Source organism: Puma concolor, chromosome A2, assembly GCF_028749965.1.
Source record: "Puma concolor isolate L17-30 chromosome A2, mPumCon1.1.hap2, whole genome shotgun sequence".
NCBI classification, from domain to species: Eukaryota; Metazoa; Chordata; class Mammalia; order Carnivora; family Felidae; genus Puma; species Puma concolor.
The window spans coordinates 118,616,258-118,623,901 of NC_141668.1; positions in this window are offsets into that span (position 1 = coordinate 118,616,258).

Sequence of the window (7,644 nt, forward strand, 5' to 3'; positions counted from 1 at the left end):
GCTTTGCTACCTCTCTGAACCCTCCCCTTCCCCAGCTCTCTATACTCCAGCTACCTGGGCATAACCCAAACATGCCAAACTTACTCCTACCCCAGGGCCTTTGCACTTATTGATTCCTCAGCCAGAAGTCCCCTGTGTATGCAAAGAATCAAAGATGATGTTGTGTCAGTGAGGAACTCAAAGTAAGAGAAGAAGTGAGCATGGGGAGATAAATTTGGACAAGCAGGCCTGGTACAGTGTTTTGGAGGGACTGGACTTCATCCAGAGGGTGGTGGGGCCCCTAAGCAGTGGTTTAGCAGGAACATGACAAAATCAACCATGGGATTAGAAGACTCATTTCAAGGATGTGTTAGAATAAGGAGGCAGTGCCAAGGGGAGGGGCCTGTCCAGGGGGAGGGTTTCTCCCCTGGAAAGGAGTGGGGTGGAAGAGAAGAAGATGGGGTGTCCTAGACTCTCTGCTCCAGCTCCTTCCCCTAGCATCTACGCTCAGGGTTGCCATCCAGCTACAGTCCCAGGCCAGACCCCTCCAGGCTATGAACTGGGACAGCTTCCTGGAGGAGGTGACCTGGAGCAGCCCTAGCTGCTCACCCAGAAGGGCTGAACAGGGAGATATTAGCACAAGACCCAGTTTTGTTACAAGTGGGCTGTGGAAGCTTGGATAGCTCTCTGTGCCTCAGTTTCCTTACCTGTCAAACAGGGAGAACACTAGCACCTGTCTGTCGGGTTTTGCGAGGAGTAAGGGAGACTGCGCATGTAAAGCACTTAGCACACAGCCTGCCATAGGATCAGCACGGGAGGAGTGGAGACTCTCTCAGCAATTATTAGGGTCTGCTTTGCTTTGGCTGGAGGTCCCTACAGGGGTGGGGGAATGAGCTGGGAAATGGAAAGGGTTGCTGGAGGCTCAGGGGAGTCCGAGTTATCTTGAAGATACCCAAATCCCTTCTATCCTTGGGGACTGCTCAGGGCTGTCCCCTACTGGTCTCCCGTCCCCCAGGGCAGCTCCAAGAGAGCCAGTCCTGGACCAGGAGAGGGACCTTATTCTCTGGAACTGGTAGCTGAGGGCAAAATGCCTGCCTTCCGGTCCTACCAGCATTCCTTTGTAGCCACAGCTCACAGGCCAGGTAGAGACAGCCACCATGTGGAAGGTGACAGATGGCCACAAATGAGGGGTGAATGAACCTGCTAAATCATCAGCTGGGAAATTGAGCATCTCACCTCCCATCTGTGAGAGCCTCTTCCCCGTGGAAGGGAGCATATGTTTAGGTGTGCATGTGGGGGGCGTTCAGCGGACGTATGCACGCACTCAGACAAGCGCTGTGGCTAGGGCGTGCGTGCACACACACGTGTGGGTACACTTGCATGCTTACATACATACACGCTCACATGCATGCTCTCACCTGCATGCGTGCCCAGGCGCTTGCATACACATATGCACACACGCACACGTGCTGACACCCATGCTTGCACACCCACATGCTTACACGCCCCTGAGCCACATTCTTCCCACTACACACACACTCACAGTTGTCCCTTCACCCACAGGCTCTTGTACACACCTCTCACATGCTTTTCACATCTGGAAATGCCAACCTACCCCATCTACACCCAGAGCTCAGGCCCCCCAACAGGTAGATTTGCACCCTTGTATTTTCTCACACAAACCAACACCCATTAAGACGCAAAAGCCCATTTGAACCAGCGTCTCACACATCGGGAATCATGGTGGGGTCGGCTGTCTCTCTGTTCACAGATTTCCTAGCTCTCCCTAAAGGAGAGGTCCGCTTCCCCTCCTGTTGAAGTCGGGCTCGCTCACATGGCCATGAAACAGGGGCGGGAGAGCCACGCGTCATGTCAGGGCAGGAGCGCTGAGAGCCAGCTCGCAGTTCCTCGTGTTTTCTGTGCCCTCTGCTGTGGCAGCCCACGGCAACCCAGGTGGAGGCTGCCCATTTACTCTGGGCTCAGGGTGCAGTTGGCAGGGAGCAGATGACCCGTGAATAACTGGTAGGTGCTGAAAAAGATGCCCCTGCTGCTGTGAACTACGGAGGTCTAGGGGCTTTTGTTACAGCAGTGCAGCACAGTCTTGGCTGACTGAAAACACAGCTACGCACACACTCCTGATGGGCTCACACACACGCACACACACACACGTGCGCGCGCGCATGCACGCTCCCCTGGGCTCACACATTCCCTAGCACACTCCAGGCTGGTCTGATGTGCAGGGACAGGATGCGGAGAGGATGAGACAGGAGCAGGTGTGTGCTTCCATGATAGGGTTGTGGTGGAATTATTTCATTAGAAGAGGCTTTTATGTTATCAAAGGATGCGGCACTCGACCATGCCTGGATGGCGAGGTTTCTGAGGATCAAGGAGCACTTGCTGGGGAGTTGGGAGTTAGGCAACTTGGCTTTGAGCCTCATGTGGCTGTGTGATCTTCTCCGGTCTGGCCCTCTCTGGGGGCAGGAATTGCTTTGAATCCAGGAAGGGGTGTTGGTTGAATCTGAATAACAGTAAGCAGCCCAGCAGTGGCCTTCCCCTGTGCTAAGTACTTACTGTGTGCCCAGCCAAGCCAGTCTTTTTGCAAGTGTCTGCTCATGGATTCCTCACAGCAGAGCTCTGTGATCTCAGGTTTCACCAGATTAAAGTCCCCTTGGCAAACGTGAGCGGGTGGCTGCCAGCGCCCCAGGCCGGGTGTGGGCACAGCTGACTGGAACCTGCAGAAGAAGAAGGCAAGTGTGATCCAGGGAAGGAGTGATATAGGGGTCCCAAGGAGCGAGTGGCCATATCCTGAAGGAGTTTGGGAAGACTTCCTTTGGCAAGGGTGTTTGAGCTGGGCCTCCAGATGCTGGTGAGAGCATGGGCTTCGACAACAAGTCCCAACTCCTTTGCTGCCTGGCTGTGGAATTTTGGGTATAGGACTTACCCTGATCAGGCCTCAATGTCCTCATCTGCAAAATGGGTATAATCATTGCTATACTTATCACTGGGTTGTTGTTGTGAGAATAAAATGAGAAGATGCTCAGGGAAGACCCAGGCACGGCCAGTCTATGTGTCTTTGCTTGAAGGCCCACTTCTGATGCTCCCACCTCCAAGAAGCCTTTCTTGATCTCTTCTTCTTCCAAACTCATGGAGCAGTTTGTACACCTCTTCACATTCTGGCATGACAGAGCTCAATCACTCATGAATTTGTTCTACATTTTATTGAGCGAGAATCTTCACCGTCCCAGGCCTTGGGCTGGGGGCTATGATGTGGAGTTGAATAAGATGAGATTGGTGCCCTCCCGGAAATGTCTCCTCTATTTGCCTGTAGTCAGGCTGAGGCCTGGCGCTGTGCTCTTTTCTTTCCAACTGCCTGGAGTGGTAACTGGCACGTAGATGTGAATCGGGGTCTGGGAGACAGAGGGACAGAGTAGGAAGGGCTCAGGAGTCACGTCCAAGCTCTGCTACTTTCATAGCCTCGGCCAAGTCCCTGCACCTCCCTGAGCCTTAGTTTCTCCATCCGCAAAATGGCAGGGGTAGGGCCTGACCATCTCTAAGTGCTACAGGGCTCTGTCTCTCAAGAGTTGCCAAGCACGAGTCTGTTCTCACACTGGAGTGCTACCAGCAGCCAGGGCCCACGCCCATGCTCACCTCCTCCAGGCCCTGAGTGTGTGCCCTGCCAGGGGAAGTGAGGGAGAGGTTAATGCCAGACCTCTCAGGAGGCGGCCCTTTATTCAGAGTGGCTTAAATTAGCATCTGTGGCCCGATCAGAATCTGAGTATTAATGAGCCATTGAGTCAGAGCCAGTTGTCCAGTGGGCAGTGCTGTTGATGAATTAATCACTTCTGACAGCTTTGAATGCCAACTCTGTGCTCACCCGGAGCAAGCCTGGGGTGGCTGCTGGCTGAGCCACCCAGGGCCAAGGCCGGCCTAGCTGCCCACGGCACCCCCTGCCCTCAGCAGCACGTCAGCAGCTCAGCCTGCATTCTTGCCGTTCCTAATCTGGGACCCGGCCTCTCTCTCCTTTCCATCCATCACTTCTCCCTGTGCCCTAATAAACTCCCATAATATGCTAAATCACTCAGCCTCCCCAGCTGGAATGATGGCCTCTTCCTCTACTGTTGTCCTCCAGTGGAATGAAATAACACTTTCCCGTCTCTTGGGTAACAATGTGCAGAAAATAATATACTCTCAGAAGCGCATTTTCTCCCTAGGAAGACAGGTGTTTTATTTTGATGAATACTTGTATACTATTTTGGGGATTGGAAGTGAGATCCCCGATGGGAATATTGAACAAATGACCAGTTGAGCAATGCAAATTGAGGGCAGAGTGGATTTGCTCTAGCAGGAGAGAGGACTTTTAAAGACTATGTGGTAAGAAGAGAAAGGAAGAGACGTGGGGCACACCTTAAAAGTTGTTCCTTTTGTGTTAGTCTCCTGGAAACGCTCACCGTGACCTTTCGTATCCTTGGGCCTTTGCTCAAGCTGTTCCCTCCTTCTAGAATGCCTAGGCCTCTCTTATTGTTCTGAGAAAACTCCTAATCATGTATCAAAGCCCACTCTAGTTTCTCCAATCAGCCCTTTATGGGTTTCCACTCAGTTCAGGAAAGATGGCCGTACAGGCATTTGCAATCTTTCGCTGAATCTCTTTGTATACATATGTGCCTCCCCTGTAGACTGGCTGGGAGCTCCTTGAGGGCAGAGACCTCATCTTATTCACCACGGTAGCCCCAGGATCAGGCGCAGAGCCTATCATGGAGAGCTACTCAGGGAATGGGGGTGGGGAGGTGAATAGAATTAGTCAAATCCTGTTGAAGATCAAAGGAGGTCCTTAGGGAGAAGTTGAAAACCTCTGCCTCGGGTTTTGGTCATGTGTGTCTCAGAAGTGATAGCCCCATGAGCCCCATGACCCCCATGATGTCAGAGTCCTCTCAGAGCCCTCAGCATAGTCCAGCCCATGGGTGATGGTTGAGAGGGAAAACCAGGGTGCTTGGAGCTGAGTGAGACCTGGTGTCTGGACTCTAGCCCTTCACCTAACATCCTTCTCTCTCTTAGGCTCCACCACTCCCTGGGCTATTGACCAGTTCAGACCCTGCCAAGGAGCCAGGCTCAGTATATGCTGTACATCAGACTGTGGTATGCAGTCAGGGTCAGTGGTAGGACACAGAACCCTAGCTCTGACCTCTTGGGGCTCCACTTTCCACATCTGTGAAATAGACACAGCGATGAGACCTACCTCCTAGAGCTGTTGTGTGGACTAAATAAAATAATGGATAGGAAGCCTCCGGCAATGTGTCTGCCCAGAATTGGGGGAATTCGTCCCTTTCTTCCTTTCTGTTCTGTCTCTTCCTTCCCTCATCCTTTCCCCTTTCAGCTTCAGCTCCTTGTCTTCCTTCTGCTCTCTCTCAAACTTCCCAATGACAATTAAAGGCAGAAAGAGAATGAGAGAGAAAGAGAGGAGAGAGAAAGAAGAGACAATGCCTGATTCAAAGGAGCTAATGCTCTGTTGGGGGGCTTTCCGGCATCTATGGCCCCATCTCTAACCGGCACCCCTAAGGAATGCTTCGTGAGCAGCTGTGAGAGCTTTCTCCTATTGGCTGCTGCCTGAGGCCACCAGCCTGGGGCTGAAGGAGGATGAGAAGGGCTGTGAGGGATGGCCTGGGGCCTCTTGGAAGCAGCACTCTGAGGGAAAACAGCTGTCACAAGACGTGGGATTATCTTCTCTGCGTGGGACTCACTTTCATGTCCATGATCACACTAGCTCCCTGAGGTTGTACTGGCGGGAAGAACACAGGGATGGCAGAGGCAGCTGGGGACACAGCAAAGACCATCAGCTTCCCGCCAGGCCCAGCTGCCTGTCTGCAGGGCCTGCATTCCAGACTCCTCGTGTGGCAGGGGCTTCCAACAGCTTCTCAGTCTTTCTTGCCTCCTGTCTCTCCATAAAGTAAGCAGGCAGGACCAATCTGTGAAAAGGTGCATGGATACTCATGCATTCATTCACTCACTCATTCATTCATTCACATATTACTTTATTCTCTTCTCAAGCCTGTCCCCAGAGGGATCCTGGTGAGTGTTATGTCAGACCGGGCCCCTCCTCTGCTCAGAAGCCACCTTCCTCAGAGTGGAAATAAAAATCCCTGCCATGGCCTGTGAGGCCTTGCATGACCTTGCCTCACAGCCCCATCCCCCGGGAAGCCCACTCCCCGGTCAGGGAACACACATTAACCTCCTGAGGGCTCCTGTCTCCACACTCAGGCAGACTCTTGCCTCAGGGGGTTGTATTTCCCTTCCCTCCACCTAGAACTTGGTTCCCTCCCTTGGATTCCTTCTGCAAATTTTGGCATAAGGCTGTGGTTTCAGGGAAACTTTCTCTGATCGCCTATTTCATTTTGTACTGCTCCCCCAGTATTCCCAATCCCCTGTACTTTATATATAGCTCCTGTATTTTATATATAGTTCCTTTATTTTCCTCCATACACACACACAGAGTTGTCGTCTTTAAAAGCCCTATACATTCCACTTATCTACTTGCTTACTGTCTGTCTTCTTTTCCACGAATTTAAGCAATGTCAGGGCAGGAGTTTTCATTTATTTTGTTCACATACTGGCTGAAAGACCTTGAGAAAGTGATGTAATCCCTATGCCTCAGTTTCCCCATCTGTAAAGTGTAGACGATTATACCTGCAACCTGACAGTGTTGTTTGAAGACTGGAGTCGTGGGTGTGTAAGGGGCAAAGTTCTGTACTGGGTAGTGATACAGACCCATGGACCCAGTAGTGAACTGGACACATGTCACAGGGGGCTCTGTCCTGTTGTGGGGTGAGTGATGATGCATTTCGGGTGATGGTGGTGTGGGTAGTTCCCAATACAAGGCCCTGCACCTCTCCAGCCAAGTGCTTTCTCTTGGTCATGCGGGGCAGGCTGGACATGCTAGAACTTCCTGCTCCTAGAAGCACATGTTGGCCAATGAGGGATGGCAGGTGTAGAATGGATACCCAGCTTCCTGCCCCTCCATAGGATGGCACTTGGCTGTGCTCTATGCTGGGGGGATTGTCTCCAGTTACTCACAGGAGTAACCTACTCAGTAGTGAGTCACTTGTATACTCCTTCCCCTCTCCACCTTCTCCATTCCTCTATCAGTGCTTCCTGGGGTCATCTCCTAAATAAGCTGCTTGCATTCAAATCCTTGTCACAGAGTCTGTTTCTGGGGGGAGTCAACTCAAGACAGGTGGATTTTTGAAGGGGGGAGGTCTTCATGGGGAACATTTGCCATCTTTTCTTTACCAAACTGGCCAGGACTCTCCATCCCAAGAGTTGTCTCCGTGGTTTTCTCAAAAGTGGCCTTGGAACTTGCCTTTGAAGTTCCACCTGTTCCCACAATGGAGCTCCTGGTCAGCACCTGGGCTGCATGAGAGGAAGAGCTACTTAAGGTAGTTGAGGATTTTCTTCCCTCCAACTAGAGTTGCCACAGGTCAAAGAAGAGTATATTTGGTTGAGTCAAAAGGTCACTGGGAGGAAAATGCCTTGTGGGGGAATTCTTCTAGGACATCCTCAGGCCATACATAAAGGGAGAACTGGTCTGAAATAGGTTGGTCCTAAAATACAGGAAGAGTTCAGCTGGCTCCTGTACCAGCTTGTGGACTCAACTGTTCATTCACTCATGTCCTC